Raw genomic sequence first — 17,163 nt, forward strand, 5'->3', positions numbered from 1 at the left:
TAAATTCCAAGCTTATAGTCTCACAGCAGCCATAATTGAGCTACAAGGAAAATACACCAGAGGTCTACAGACTAGAGGATTTAACAGGACTTCAAATCTGCAATGAATGATGTTTACTGTGATCCATACAGTTAGAAAAAAACAAAACAAAACAAAGACCTAAGGCTGCCATCAGATCTTATCCTTCTTCCATGTCTCTCTATCTTCCAAATGTGCTTACAAGTTTTGAGGTCGTTTTGTTGCTATTCGAGGTTAATAATACCACCAGAATGCTAGCTACACATTTGCTGATACAGTATTAAAGGAAGAAAAGAATGTTTTCTCATCTTTATGCTTGTATCTTCTTGGCACTCTAACAAAAACACATCCAATATTTACTGTGGATTATTTTCTCCATCAAGACACATTTTGATAGGATAGGCACAAAAAGCTCTGTATTCAAATCTGAATCTGTCACTGAATAGTGTTATGTCCTCAGTTTATCATTTAACCTCTGTGAGTTTCCTCTAAGATAATCTATGGAAAAGATTTTTTCTATTATAAAGTGATATACATATGGAAATAATTATTTCGGCCACCACCATGTCATACAAGTAGATATAAAAATCCGTTTTAGTTATTTCGATGTACAATAAAGGAAAAGTTGTGAAAGTGCTTTTCAAGAATAGAAGCATTCTATAAATGAAAGCCTTATAAATTACATCATCTTTTAATTCTTCGGAATTTTATTGTAGTACTTGCTAAAGTACTACACACAAACAGCTCAATCAAAAGGTAATCATAATGGGAACTTCTGGAAGTGTAAGTTTTGACAGTTGGGACAATCGGTTTCATCAGCAATACAATCTGTTTGCCACTACTTGCTGTATTCTTTTGGCTTGTTTAGCAGCATTTCACATAGCCCATGCTATCCCACAAGGGCAGTAAAAGTAGAGCTTCAAGTCTGCCTATTCTCACATCTCTCAGGGTTACTCAGAGCATCCAATATTGCCTCTATTTTTAAAATGTCCCGTAAGACATTTCTGGGCAACCACCTAAACACATGAAATAAAAGAAAAAGCCAGAAGTGGAGCAATAAATAGGCTAGATTCACTGTTAGATTCACTGTTATTTTCCGTAGAATACACTGCCTTCCTTGGGGCATGACAAACCTCCACACTGAAAACAACAACAAAAAATCTCCCTGTTCTTTCTCCCAGGCTTCTTTACTAACTGAGAATTACAACAGAGCAGAAGAAGCAAAAAAGTTTGTTCCATAAGACATTTCAAGGAATTAACTTCATGAAATCTTTGGTTTCTACTTGGCAGCTCTACACACTATCAATATATATAAACTGATCTCCATTAAGATCAAGGCCAGACTCACGTGACTCAAGCTTCTCTATTTGGGAAGGAAACACTGGGCATCTGGCAAAATAATCTGTCAAAGGACAAGTCTCCCTGTATCATGAGCAGGCAGATGAACATGGCTATCAAACATCAAGCATAATACTAAACTGCTATTGCTAATGTACTTTACCACATTTAAAAAGGAATTATCTTTTTTATTTGATGTGCATTAATTATTATTAAAGCACAACATCCCTAACCTCAACATAAAACATGCCACTAAGAAATAAAACAGGGAGATGCAAGACGGAGGGGACATATGTACACCTCTGGTTAATTCATGTTGATGTATGACAGAAATCAAACCAATGTTGTACAGCAATCATCAAGCAATCAAAAATAAATATAATTTTTTTAAAAAAGAAAAGCAACGACTTCAAATGGCTTTAAAAGACAGCTTAGAAGCCAGACACATAATAGTTTGAAAATTATATTCCAAAATTAAATACTTGTGTGGTAAATAGTGTACAAACATGCTGTCAGTTCAGTTCAGTCGCTCAGTCATATCCAACTCTTTGCGACCCCATGGACTGCAGCACGCCAGGCTTCCCTGTCCATCACCAACTCCTGGAATTTACTCAAGCTCATGTCCATTGAGTTAGTGATGCCATCCAACCATCTCATCCTCTGTCATCCTCTCCTCCTCCCGCCTTCTATCTTTCCCAGCATCAGGGTCTTTTCAAATGAGTCAGTTCTTTGCATCAGGTGGCCAAAGTATTGGAGTTTCAGCTTCAGCATCAGTCCTTCCAATGAACATTCAGGACTGATTTCCTTTAGGATGGACTGGTTGGATCTCCTTGCAGTCCAAGGGACTCTCAAGAGTCTTCTCCAACACCACAGTTCAAAAGCATCAATTCTTCAGCGCTCAGCTTTCTTTATAGTCCAACTGTCACATTCATACATGACTATTGGAAAAACCATAGCCTTGACTAGATGGACCTCTGTTGGCAAAGTAATGCCTCTGCTTTTTAATACGCTGTCTAGATTGGTCATAACTTTTCTTCCAAGGATCAAATGTCTTTTAATTTCATGGCTGCAGTCACCATCTGCAGTGATTTTGGAGCCCTCAAAAATAAAGTCTGACACTGTTTCCACTGTTTCCCTATCTATTTGTCATGAAGTGATGGAACCGGATGCCATGATCTTAGTTTTCTGAATGTTGAGCTTTAAGCCAACTTTTTCACTCTCCTCTTTCACTTTTATCAAGAGGCTCTTAGTTCTTCTTTGCTTTCTGCCATAAGGGTGGTGTCATCTGCACATCTGAGGTTATTGGTATTTCTCCTGGCAATCTTGATCCCAGCTTGTGCTTCATCCAGCTCAGCGTTTCTCATGATGTACTCTGCATATAAGTTAAATAAGCAGGGTGACAATATACAGCCTTGACGTACTCCTTTTCCTATTTGGAACCAGTCTGTCACTGGTACAATATTTTGCTAACAATGTATGGCAATATTGATTAGGTATACCACAAGTTTAAAACAGCTGTTCATCTAGACTTGAGGTCTATAGATGAAGTTAATGCTGTTTTGGTTTTAACACACTAAATATGTTTCAGCTGCTGAAATATATTATCTGTTTGAATTTATACAGAGAACACAGTCCATAAAATATAACAAAGCAGTATGCAAATTTTCAGAAGGCAGAAAATGAGCAATATTTTTTTTTCTTTAGATGTGTTTCAAGTTGATATACAGTGGTTTATTTTTAATAATTTATTTTCATTATTTATTTTTGGTTGCAATGGGTTTTCATTGCTGAACATGGGTTTTCTCCAGCTGTGGCAAGGGGCTACTCTCTAGTTGCAGTGTGCGGGCTTCTCATTGTGATGGCTCCTCTTGTTGCGGAGCACAGGCTTCATACATATGGGCTTCAACAGCTGCAGCACACGGGCTTCAGTAGTTGTGGCTCATGGGCTCTAGAGTGCAGGCTCAGTAGTTGTGGTATACAGGTTTAGGTGTTCCTGAGCATGTGGAATCTTCCTGGACCAGGGATAGAATCCATGTCCCCTGCACTGAAAGGCAGATTCTTATCCACTGTATCACCAGGGAAGTCCAAGACACAGTGGTTTTGACAAAGAGGTTGTTAGTGAAGATCTGCATCTGACAGAAGATCTGTGCTTCTGTGGCCATTATTTATATGAAATGTATTTAAAAGCGATTTAAAGTCAAATTTAAATTTTTTTAATTTTTCAAGGTGCAGTCTATTCACTTTAATTTTTCTCTTTCATGAAAACTGTGTTTGGTTCGATGCATGATACAGGGTGCTAGGGGCTGGTGCACCGGGATGACCCAGAGGGATGCGATGGGGAGGGAGGTGGGAGAGGGGTTTTGGAGGGGAACACATGTACACCCATGGCGGATTCATGTCAATGTATGGCAAAACCAATACAATATTGTAAAGTAAAAAAATAGATAAATAAATAAAAATAATAATAATAAAAAAGAAAACTGTGTTTGGGTTTCTGAGGTGCTGGCTGGCTGATTCTGATGGTTCACAGATAATCACTGCTCCAAATCTTATCTGGGATTGTTCTCCTGTGCCATCTTCCCTTTCCTAACACATAACAATTTGGGTTCTTGTACTCAATTCGAACACTGAGAGTTTTCCAACACCATCAATAAGCAATTCTTGAACACCAGCAGGGTGTCCAAGAAGTCAACTAAATTCTGATCTGACACTATCCACCTGGAGAGAAAGTGAGAAGTTCAGGAACAATTAGGTGGAAGAGAAGTATAGGGCAAGGTGTATGAGAAGGAGGGCTTCTCCAGGTAGACCTTTCCCCTGCATCTCCACATGTTCACCAACCTGAAGCTTCAAGCAATGATTTCTGAAGCAGAAGATCTGAAAAGACCAACTAAGGACCACTGATTTCATATTGGAGGCCATTAAAAAGGGTTTTTCTGATGTTATGACATTTAAAACAGTGTAATTACATAGAAAACATTTAAAATTGATCCTGAGAGCTGGTTTTAAATAGAAAATAGATTATAGGTGTAAATGGGAAATTCACAGTAGGAGAACAGCTAACAAATACTTTAAAGTACTCAACTTCACTCATCATCAGCAAGATGATTTAAAAGACTTTAATATTCCATTTCATATCCATCGTATAGGTTAAAAATATAATAAAAAACCTGTCAACAACAAGTGTTGAAAAGGATATGAAACAATGTCAACTCTCATATACACTACTGGTGGAAAAATAAATTGGTGTGACCACTTTGGGGAGCATCTGTAAAGGAAAACATGTAAACCCTATATCCCAATAATCCTAATCATAGGCAAACCACAGAGAAAGCCTGGCACATGTACCCAAGGAGACCTGCACAACAATGTTCACAGCTATATTCTTATCAGAAAAAAAAATGGAATAGCTGCATGACTATCAACAGGAGAAGAGATAACAGTGTTCAAAAACTTCTCGCTGAATGAATGACACTGAGGGATGAATAACAATTTTCTCAAAGGAGGTCAGAGCCTCAGGAATACGTGGGACAATACCAAAAAGTATAAAGAAAAAAAGAGTACAGTACACAAAAATGGAAGACAAACTGTGGTGCGTTAATAATGGAATACTATTCAGAAGTTAAAAAAAAAAAAAAAAGGAACAAACCATTGGAACCACATGGAACATGTCATTGGAACCACTGGAACAATATGGATGAATCTCAAAGCCATTATGCTGAGTAAAAGAAGCCAATTTCCAAACATTACAAACTATTTGATTCCATTTATATGAAAATCTGCAAAAGGCAAAAGTATAGGAACAGAAAACAGATCAAAGGTTGCCAGGGGTTAGGGGTGAGAGGAGGGTTTGAGTACAACAGAAAGTACAAGAGAATTTTAGAGGTGATGAAACTGGTATTCTGATTACTGAAGTGGTTACATAGATCTACATATGTGTAAAATTCAAATAAATATACACTTCAAAAACCCAGTTTTATTATATATAATCTTTAAACTTCTGAAAAAAAAATCAAGATCTCCTCCAGAGAGATGTATATCTGAGATTTATGACATCATTTGTCATATATCTTTTATACATAAAAGGCCACCAGATCATGAAGTTAGATGGCCATCCACATAAAGACTATGACATCTTCCTCAAAAATGGTTAAAAAAAGCCTAAATAAGGGCACTGAAGAATAAAAATCAAATATATAATCAATGTCTTATAACAAAATTTGCTTAGGAAGTACCCATTTTTTGTACTTGCTTTATGAAATTAATTTATAGAATTTAAAGGCAATAACTTGCACAATTAAAAGAAATTGTTTCTGTCACAATGGTTTCATGCTTGCAAAATGTTCTTGCAGGGATAGGAGATATTGCCAGTCTATTAAATTCTTTATCTTTTCCTTCTCATTCATCTTCTCAATTCCAGTGTTCTCTGAATAAAAAATTATCTAAATCCTGGGATGGAGACTCAGGACGTTAATGGTGAAAACTTCCATGAATTCACTTTCCACAGCCTACTAGGGTTGCCTAAAGAGAAGGTAGCAAAGCTATAACACTGCCCTTTAACTCCGGTGACTATCTGTCCCAATCTGCCCGGGACAGCCCTGGTTTAACACCTGCTGTCCTGACTTAAGTATTAACAGCACCTACTTTCACATTAAAGGTGCTGAGTTTAGACAATGAATTATATGGCCATTCTACCCTTAACCCATTTTCCTTTAGGAATCTAATTTAAAATTCCTACCTATTACCAAGAAACAGAAAGAAGACCTACAAAGAGAAGCCCTTATACCAGGTTGGGTTCTTTTTTTTAAAGACAGGAAAAATGAATTTAATTAATCTAATGTGTTGCAGTTACTTATTTGGCCAATTATAGCTAATAAAATCCTCTTCTTAGGATTCTATAAATACTCTAAAACTCTAGTGAATCCATACCCTCAGATTTAATATCACAGGAAAAACTCTTAGTTAGGTTGAAAAAAAACAAATTACCTATTTAAAATCTCTACCCATGTCTCTATTCTCATTTTAAAGGTATTTAATAGTGTGGAGAGGCCAGTTGTTTTTTTAAAAAAATAAATTGAAGTATAGTTGACTCACACTTTTATGTTAGTTTCATGTGTTCAATATAGTAATTTGATATTTTTATAGATCATACTCCCCAAAGTTATTATAAAATATTGGCCATATTCCTTGTTCTGTACACTACATCCTTGTAATTTACTTATTTTATTCTTAGTAGTTTTCAACCTCTTATGTCCCTTCACCTAATTTGAAAGTGAAAGTCACTCAGTCATGTCCAACTCTTCGTGACCCCATGGACTATACAGTCCATGGTATTCTCCAGGCCAGAATACTGGAGTGGGTAGCCTATCCCTTCTCCAGTGGATCTTCCTGACCCAGGAATTGAACCAGGGTCTCCTGCATTGCTTCCTTGGTGGCTCAGACGATAAAGCGTCTGCCTGCAATGTGGGAGACCTAGGTTCAATCCCTGGGTTGGAAAGATCCCCTGGAGAAGGAAATGGCAACCCACTCCAGTACTCTTGCCTGGAAAATTCCATGGATGGAGGAGCCTGGTAGGCTACAGTCCATGTGGTCACAAAGAGTCAGACACAACTGAGCGACTTCACTTTCACTTTTCTCCTGCATTGCAGGCAGATTCTTTACCAACTGAGCTATGAGGGAAGCACCTATTTTACCCCTTCCCCATACCTCTTTCCTCTGGTAACCACTAGTTTGGTCTTTGTATCTATGAGTCTGTTTTTGTTTTGCTTAATTTTTAGATACCACATGTAAGTGAAAACATACAGTATTCGTTTTTCTCTTATTTTTCTAAGCATAATATCCCCCACGTCCATCCATGATGTTCCAAATGGCAAAATTTCATTCTTTTGTATGGATGAGTAACATTCCATTGCATACATACCTAGTATGCATACATACTACAAATTCTTTATCATAGGCCAGTGCTTTTTATTACCATTGAGGATACTATTTGCCAGATTCTAAGGCAGCTAAATAACTCCAATATGTTGTATCTCCAGATGGAAAGTTTACCTTTGTTTCTTTGATGTGATATTATTATCAAAGAAAAACCAAGTTTCAAATTACAGTTATTTCTTGAGACTATAACAAACATGGACTAGTAAGTATATCTTTCTTTTAAAATCTATCTAAAGCAATAAACCTACTTCCTCAGGGAATGAACTACCCATCTCCTTGTCATCCACCCTTTGGACAGTTCACTGGGTAGGAAAAGGTTAATATTTGCTATCATTCCTTGGTAACAAATCTGATGGGATAAGGAGAATAAGACAACAGACCTACACTGTGTTACAACTGCTATTAGTCACATGATTATTGAGCTGTGTGGTAAGATTTTGAGGACTGAGTATCCCCAATAACTCAATTTTTTTCACCTGCTTCTTTTTACCTTTTCTAATGTGGCTACTAAAAAGTTTTAAATTACATACACACTGCATCATATTTCTATTGAACAGACCTATAATAGACTGTTTTGATGTGTTTCCATAATAGTTTTCATAATAACAATAGCAGGTATATTACTGAGATAGTTATAAAGTCTTTGCAATGGCACAGAAAGTTCCTAAGCAACAAAATTACCTGTAACAACAGTCCTTGTTACTCTACAGTAGCAAGCAGTACACTCTCCATAAAAGATTTCTAAAAGAGAAGAAAATGAAAACCAAAGCAAAACTTGTAATATTTCTTAATGTAATACTCCTCACTTTTTTTTTTTTTTTTTGGTTTTTCTTTCCTTCTTTTTAAAAATTGCTGGTTCAAGGAATATTCTTAACTATTTGTCAAGGTACTGTGCAATCTCTGAAATATATCAAAGCAATCAACCATAGATTTAAGACCACAATAACAGCTTGGGAAATCTACCTCCATAGCAGAGTGCAACGCCAGATGAGGAAGCAAAACCTGGGCCATGTACATAGACTAAATACAGCATATAAGAGGCAACCTGAGTTCAAACAAAAATAAGCTCAAACTATTACCCCATAACACTTTGTCCTGTATCTGCTCCCAAACTTTTCTTTTTTTTTTTAGTTTATATTTTTACCTAATTTTGGTCACATCTTCAGATGTAGGCTGAAAAGGCCTAAATAATTTCATTGTTGGGTTCAGAATTCCCTTTATAGTTCCAAATTTCAAATAGAGTAATTTCATGCTTCATAATCTACCATGAGGTGTTTACCAAACTTCTAAATAAATGATAAAAAAAAATCAGGCCCCGCCCAATCCCCTATATACCGACAAGTCTTGATATCTCAGAGTTGGTATTAGAAGAACAAAATAAATTCTTTCTCCTGTATCCTGGCTTACCTTACATGGTAGCAATTATAACAAACTGGTAGTAATTTCAGATGGCTCCTGACATTACAGTTATAAATATAGCATAAAAATGTCCAAAGTTGCTAGTATAATGTCTGTTTGGAGGCAATTTCAGATATTTCAAACACTGAACCTTATTACATATCCTAGAATAAATAGGAGACCTAAAAATAATGGACTTTAAACTTACAGGACAGACAGAGCTTCAATAAATATAATTCAAAATGATACATCTCTCTAGAGAAAGATTTATCCAATTTAAAAGGGAAGTAATATTTATACAGAAAACAGGACATTTATGCCTCTTTGACACTTACATTTAACTAAAAAATCTACTGTACAGTTTTGTTTTTTTTTTAAACAACCACAAAAAATTGGATTCTCCAGATATGTGATGTAACTTGGAGCTTCTGCTCAAGTATTTTTTCCTTTAAAGTCTGGCCATATTCAAGCATTTTATGGAGGCTTCTTCTGATTTTTGAAAAACTATACCTATGCTAGTGTGTAGTTGGTATCAGTCCTATATTTGTCTATTATAGCCAACGGCTACACCACTAGGTTCCATGCCCTACTAGCACACAGAAGGTGCTTGGTAAATATTTGCTGAGAAAATAACTGAGAAGATGGAAATACAACTGCACACTAGTATCAGATGCAAAGAAAAACTGGATGCAAGGAAACAAAATACAGGTAGAACTAGGTGGGATACCCTTCCACTAAAAACATTAAAAATAGCTATCAGCATGGGATGATGAAAAAGTTTTGTAGCTAGATAATGGTGATGGTTCATGACAATGTCAATGTCACTGAATTTCACACTTAAATATTATTAAAATGGCAAATTTTATATGTATATTGTGCATGTGTGCATGCTCAGTCATGTTCAACTCTTTGCATCCCCCAAGGACTGCAGCCTGCCAGGCTCCTCTGTCCATGGAATTTTCCAGGCAAAAATACTAGAGAGGGTTGCCATTTCTTCCTCCAGGGGATCTTCTCTACAAAGAATGAGGGACAGTACCAGAGTCTCCTGCAGCTCCTGCACTGGAAGGCAGATTCTTTACCACTGAGTCACCTGGGAATTATGTACATTGTACCACAGCTTAAAAAAAAATTTAATAGCTACTCAGCCAAGTGTGACTTTCACAGTAAAATACTGAGACTATGGTGAGAAATTCTGGGCATGTAAAATATTATGGTATACGGTCCAGTTTAAAAAAAAAAAACAACCTTTAAAATAAGAAAAAAGGCTCTCACTGTGAGGATACTGTTTTACAAAATATCTGTGTTTGCTAAATTCTTGTGACAAAAAGTAACATACTATGGTAACTGTTTATGTATAAAATACTAAATAACATTTGTTCTATGGAAAGAAAAACTAAGTATACCTCTAGGTAAATGGAATTTGAGCCTTTAGATATAAACCTGTTTGCTTAAAAAACTGAATTAAACTGTTTTAAGTTGTCCATAAGCTCTTCAATTTTATATATTTTTTAACTCATGTAGACTAACCACATAAATGATTTTATAACATTAATATGAAATACTTATTTGCAGATCTTGTTGTTTAGTCGCTATGTGGTTTCCAACTCTTTTGTGACCCCATAGACTGCAGCCCACCAGGCTCCTCTGTCCATGGGATTACTCAGGCAAGAGTACTGGAGTGGGCTGCCATTTTCTTCTCCAGGGAAATATCTTCCCCATCCAGGAATCGAACCTGCATCTCCTGCTTGGCAGGTGGATTCTTTTCCGTTGAGCTACCAGGGAAGCCCACAGATCTTATTATGCAAATCTAAAAGGGGGACGAGTCACTTTAAGGAGAGAAAACTTATAAACCAAATGCCCAGTGGCTAAAAGATAATGTGAAATCTCAACTAGTGATCTGGGGACTATCTGTTGACCCAGAGATCAATCTGAACATTCTTCCAACACTCTCCAATAAAACTCAGGAACAGGCCTTGCAGAAAGAAATTTGCCCTGTAGCTCAAAGAAATCTGGTATGAACGAGATGTTTTTAAGAAAAAGAGAGGGCCTGTGATTTTTGAACAACCACCAGCCTTGCAATTTCATTTCACGTTCTGTCTCAAAGTTGTGACCAGTCAGCCAAAAATTCTAGTCTTTTCTCCTCCTCACCAAACCCTTCTGGATTTAGTGAAACTAGTTGGCAAAATGAAATCAGTCCACTGATCAAGTCTGCACTTGGTCTGTCACTAAGTAGAACATCATGTTGATGCTAACGTTAACCATACAAAAATAAAGACAACCAAAACAACAACAGCAAAAAAACGCTTCTTTAGATCTAGGATGGGAGGAATAAAGTCATAAGATAGTCATGACATAATACAGAGAAAAATTTATATAGAAATACTTTCTATATTAAGGGTGGGTTTATTAAGAAAAGAAATTGGGCTAAAACAAATTTTGAATGGGCTTCTCTGGTGGCTCAGTGGTAAAGAATCCTCCTGCCATTGTAGGAGATGCAGGTTCGATTCCTGGATCAGTAAGATCCCCTGGAAAAGGAAATGGAAACCCACTCCAGTTATTCTTGCCTGGAATATCCAATGGACAGAGGAGCCTTGGCTATAAACCATGGGGTCACAAAAAGTCAAACATGACTTGGTGGCTAAACAACAACAATTTTCAAATGACAAAACAACAAAAACAAACAAAAAATACATATATAAGACTGTCAAAGGAAAGATGAGAAAAAGGTGAGTTATAGCATTACCAGCAAAAAACAAATGTCTGGAAAGAGCCACAGAGTTTAATTATACTACAGAAGAGCATATTGACTTAGCTTCTAAGATTCAGCTTCCATCACACACCAAGAGAACTTCAAGCATAGGTAAAGCTACTATATAGAACAAGGGTTATTTTCAAGTATAATCAGTTGTCTCAAATTCTGTCCTGGATATTCCAAATCTTTCACGGTTTCTCACAGCTACTCTTCCAATAAGAGCATGCTCCTTTCTAGGTGATAATGAGAAATCAATCTTTTTTGTTAAAGTTTCTTTCATTTGCCTCTAAATTCATAAACCAATCTATCATATAACTTATACTGCAAGCTTCTAGAAGCAGAATTATGACTTATATAGCACCTTAAAGGAACCAGTAAACCAAGAACTTCCAGATGTTCAAGCTGAATTTAGAAAAGGCAGAGGAACCAGAGATCAAATTGCCAACATCCGTTGGATCATCAAAAAAGCAAAAAAATTCCAGAAAAACATCAACTTCTGCTTCACTGACTGTGTGAAAGCCTTTGACTGTGTGGATCACAACAAACTGTGGTAAATTCTTAAAGAGACTGGAATACCAGACCACCCTACCTGTCTCCTGAGATAACTGTATGCAGGTCAAAAAGCAACAGTTAGAACCAGATACGGAACAACAGACTGCTTCCAAATTGGGAAAGGAGTACATCAAGGCTATACATTGTCACCCTGCTTATTTAACTTACATGGGGAGTACATCATGCAAAATGCTGGAATGGATGAAGCACAAACTAGAATCAAGATTGCTGGAAGAAATACCAATAACCTCAGACATGCAGATGACACCATCCTTATGGAAGAAAGTGAAAAAGAACTAAAGAGCCTCTTGATGAAAGTGAAAGAGGAGAGTGAAAAAGTTGGCTTAAAGCTCAACATTCAGAAAACTAAGATCATTGCATCCGGTCCCATCACTTCATGGCAGATAGATGGGCGAACAGTGGAAACAGTGGCTGACTTTATTTTTCTGGGCTCCAAAATCACTGCAGATGGTGATTGCAGCCATGAAATTAAAAGAGGCTTACTCCTTGGAAGCAAAGTTATGACCAACCTAGATAGCATATTTAAAAGCAGAGACATTACTTTGCCAACAAAGGTCCATCTAGTCAAGGCTATGGTTTGTCCAGTGGTCATGTATGGATGTCAGAGTTGGACCATAAAGAAAGCTGAGCACCGAAGAATTGATGCTTTTGAACTGTGGTGTTGGAGAAGACTCTTGAGAGTCCCTTGGACTTCAAGGAGATCCAACCAGTCCATCCTAAAGGAGCTCAGTCCTGGGTGTTCACTGGAAGGACTGATGTTGAAGCTGAAACTCCAATACTTTGGCCACCTGATGCGAAAAGCTGACTTATTTGAAAAGACCCTGATGCTGGGAAAGATTGAAGGCAGGAGGAGAAGGGGATGATAGAGGATGAGATGGTTGGATGGCATCACCAACTCAATGGACATGAGTTTGAGCAAGTTCTGGAAGATGGTGAAGGACAGTGAAGCCTAGTATGCTGTAGTCCATGGGCTCACAGAGAGTTGGAAACAACTGAGCAACTGAACAACAGCATCAAAGGAACAAGTACAGAAAAAGAAAAGCTTCCAATGATGAAACAGTGCCTGATACACAGAAGGTACTAAGTATAAATATTTTTGAGTGAACAAAGGAATGAACTATAGCAAAGTTTACCATCTTCCCCTCATAAAGATGTTTCTATTAAAGGGGATTAAGAAGCGTTTCTCCAGACAGCTAATCTCCAGGCAAGACTGTGAAACATAATGTGGTGACCAAGTGGCTCATTTTCACACTCACCTTCTCTCCTACCACCCTGATTCCCCACCCTCAACACCCTCCAGCCACTCAAACACACTCATACCTACATATACATCTAACACCAAAGCCAAATATAAAGAATTTGTTTCTTCCCTTTCTCTGACTTCCTGCCTTGAATAAAATCACCAGTAATATTTACAGTTTTGTATCTCTTAAAAATCAGCTCAGGAATTGCCCAAAGAGCAAGCAGCCATTCTAACTCTGTCTTCAAGAGAACGGCCTTCCCTAACCCACGATCTCTGGTGCTTTCTATCTGCTCCAATAGGTAAAGTTACTCCCTAAAAATTATTCATAGTCCTGGCATGGCCAACAGATTCTTTATAATTAATGGCTCTTTGTTTTTAGGCATACCCATATATGTGCAAGTTGTTGGGCAAGACATTTGTGTGCCCTAATATGAACCCTGTGTCCATATGAACCACTGTGTCCTATATGAACCCTACTAGCTAGAGTTTTCACACAGTGACTTTAGTCAATGAATAGGCAAGCACTCAATGTACCCATGAAAATGATGGCTATTAATTTATAAATAAAACACTGACTAGTGGTGAGCAGTAGGTTGTGACTATAAGAGTTTCATTTCTTATAAAAGTGTTCATTTCTGAGCACTATTTACTTATTAAAAGGCCTAGAAGCCTAAAAGGTGGCTGAAATGTATAAAAACATGCTGAAAACCTCTAAGGAAAAATGGTAATGCAACAGAGTATAAATTAAACTGCAAGTCTGAAGAAACCCCTATGACAACAAAGATGGACAGAGTACACAGAAAAAAAACAGAAACAAATAGAAACAAGAAGATTAATCAAAGAGAAGTTTTAGATACAAATAATCTACAAACCACAGTCAACTTGGAAGCATGACACAGGAAATGTTAACAGTGGTCACCACTGACCACAGGGAACATGGACAATCTTCTCACAGTACAGATGCCTTTCATTCCATCTGGTACAAAAATACCTTCCACTTTCAAAAGACTGTTCCTAGATGTTTATCTTTTGCAGTGAATGGCTATAAATTACAGGGATATATTTTTTATGTAATTTGCATATGCCTATTGAAACCTATAGGGCTTCCCCAGTGGCTCAGCAGTAAATAATCTGCCCCGAATGCAGGAGACAGAGGTTCAATCCCTGGGTTGAGAAGATCCCCTAGAGGAGGAAATGGCAACCCACTCCAGTTTTCTTGCCTGGGAAATCCCATGGACAGAGGAGCCTGGGGTTGCAAAAGAGTCAGACACAACTTAGCAGTTAATCAACAACAAAACATTGAAACCTATATTTAGTTACGACCAGTTACATGCTTGATTATTAAACTCATTAACTGTTGTATTTGAGGTGGGGGGGAAGGTAGTTAATTGTGTATACAATTAAACATATGAATACATGCATTAATATTTTATTAACAACTACTGAAATATGCTGGAACAGTCCCATTATGCCAAACATAACCAGAAACTATTTTACACATCTACTAAGTCTTTGCCTATCTGATTTAAAAACTCCTCTCTCTCAGAACCATGCTCTCATCTCCCCACTGCCACAACCAGATTAAAGTATCTGTCCTGACAGATAGTGCATGAGAGAGATAACCTCACCTAAGAGCAACACACTGGCTGGCCAGGCAAAGGAGCAAATGACTCACAGGTCCTGCTGGTTTGGACTCACCCTTGTACTACATCAGCTTTTATGACCTCGCTGCAGTCAAAGTCAGAAATCAAGAAAACAAATAAAACATAAGATATGCATACAGAAAGGAGTCAGAGGTCAGAAAGAAATGCAGAACTAAAAAAATCCTAATTCTGAAGCTTGGTTGTTCCAGAAATTCTAAGACGACCAATGAATAAGAAGTTTTATTTGGGGAAAATCATTCCTAAAAGTTATTTCAATGCATTTCACTGTTATGATTAGCCATGAACTATGGAATTTGCTATTCTGAGGCAACAGAAGAAAAAGCTTCACATCAGAAGGGAAGAAATCATGAGAGAGAGCACACTTTTCCAGCTGGCTATAGAATAGTAAGCAAGAGAGCTATTATTAATTAAAATACAACAAGGAGAAAAAAATACTGACAGATTCAAAGCAAAATAACAATAAAAAAATTTTTTTCCACTGGTTAACTTCGTATATTAAGCCTAGCCTAGTAAGAAGAAAGAGGCTAAATAACCACATACTGCTGCCTCCCCCGCCCCACTCCCCACCAAGCTCTACATTGCAAAAAGTCAGACTACAGGAGCATAAGAAGTCACCTTTCTTTAAAATGGAAAATTTTCCTCTATTTCATAAACAGAGCAGCCTGAAGGAACTGCTGCAAGAAAGGCTATTAAGATGCTAAATTTGCCTATAACTGAAATTAACACTTTTTAGCTAGAATTCAAAGAAAACAGGCATATATATAGTCTGACTTTATCACCTTTCCAATTCCCAACACTACAGATTTTTAAAAACCCTACTTGACATAATATAATTTAACGAGATTCAAATTATGCTAAGCATAATTTCAAGTTTTATTTTTAAAGTATATAAAACTGAACAGTCTATCTCAAATCTGAGTATGGACTTCAATGTATACTTATTTCAGCCTTTTCTTTTACAGCAACAAGTCACTAGTAGTCAAAAAAATTTTAAGGAAAATTACTCCTAGACACTCCAATTTACAGTTCCAACTTTAGTAATTTAAAAAAATTTCCTGTGCCTCAACTATGAGCAGCATATCACTGTGGCACGACATTCATGCCTAAGTATTTATACTAAGAGCACATATTACCTGTCTTCCAATACATATCCAAAAATACTTTTGGCTCTAGCTGAACATAATAATGAGGGGATATTCTATCTAACAACAGTATAAATTACTGGGACCTTGAATAAAGAGCTGGAGCCTTGAAGAACGAACAACATTTTGATGGGTAGAAACATTCAGAAGGACAATCAACATAAAAAGAGGCCATGAACAAAGACAGAACCCCAAGGCATGTCTCAGGAATCTAGCACAGCAAAAGTCTAGGTTCCTAAAGGGAGAGAAGACAAAAGATGAACCTGGAAGATCAGACTTGGTTCAAACCATGAAAAGACTTTTAATACTAAAGTTCACAAATTTTAAGCTTTATTCTCCAGGCAACAGGCAAAAGTTTAAGCAGAAGGGTGACTATTAAAAACTGTGTACCAAATACAGAACTTACACAGATAAGAAATTACAAGTTCCATATAACATTTCCTCATGTTCTGTTATTTATAACCCTGAACTACTGAAATATGAAGCTAGGATGTCAACACTCTGGCTATCAGTACTCAACATTTCCTTTTTCAAGACAAATTAAATATCCACATTTCCTTGCTCAGGATAAACTTTCTAGAAAGGCTTTGTCTTTTTGTCCCATTTCACCTAAAACAAACAGCACAAACCAGAGGAAAAAGTAGAGACTTTTCTAAAGTCTGCTCAGTCTGAAAGCTAAATCTGGCACATAGGGTACACACTACTTTGTTACTATATATGACTGGTGCTATTCCCTACTCCATGAGGCTATTTTTGATTCGTTGTACATACAACTAAAGGAGGGATGAATGAGAAGAATTTGTCAGTGCCCCAGGGTAATTACTCATAAAACTTTACTCCTTTCCTCCCCTCTATCTTCCTCAGAAAAACTTTTTGATTACTGTAATTATAAGCTTTATTCCATTAACAGAGCCAGAAAGCTTCCCAGTGATTTTAACACTTTTAACATTCAGGTAAAAAGATAAGAACCAGAAAAGAGGAAAACACCAACAACTCTCCTCCATGGAATTCACAAAGGGTTGCTTCCCTTATCCTCTCAAGTTTTAAATTATAAAATCTTTTACAGTTAGATTATGTGCTATATGAGGTCTGGGGCCAAGG

The 17,163-nt window shown here is 37.0% G+C and overlaps 1 protein-coding gene and 1 long non-coding RNA gene across 6 annotated transcripts in view; both read right to left on the minus strand.

Moving 5' to 3' along the window:
- Nucleotides 1–17,163, minus strand: part of MCU (mitochondrial calcium uniporter) — a 281,814-nt gene that overhangs the window by 129,490 nt on the left and 135,161 nt on the right. The gene's annotated exons all lie outside the window — the stretch shown is intronic.
- On the minus strand, nt 8,404–16,750 carry LOC145536773 (uncharacterized). The gene is made up of 2 exons (XR_014076010.1): nt 14,790–16,750; nt 8,404–9,633 (listed from the first exon to the last, which is right to left on the minus strand). It is a non-coding gene; the product is annotated as an uncharacterized LOC145536773 (long non-coding RNA).

This window comes from Giraffa tippelskirchi, chromosome 2 (genome assembly GCF_054371585.1).
Source record: "Giraffa tippelskirchi isolate mGirTip1 chromosome 2, T2T-mGirTip1v1.2.pri, whole genome shotgun sequence".
In the NCBI taxonomy this organism is placed as follows: Eukaryota; Metazoa; Chordata; class Mammalia; order Artiodactyla; family Giraffidae; genus Giraffa; species Giraffa tippelskirchi.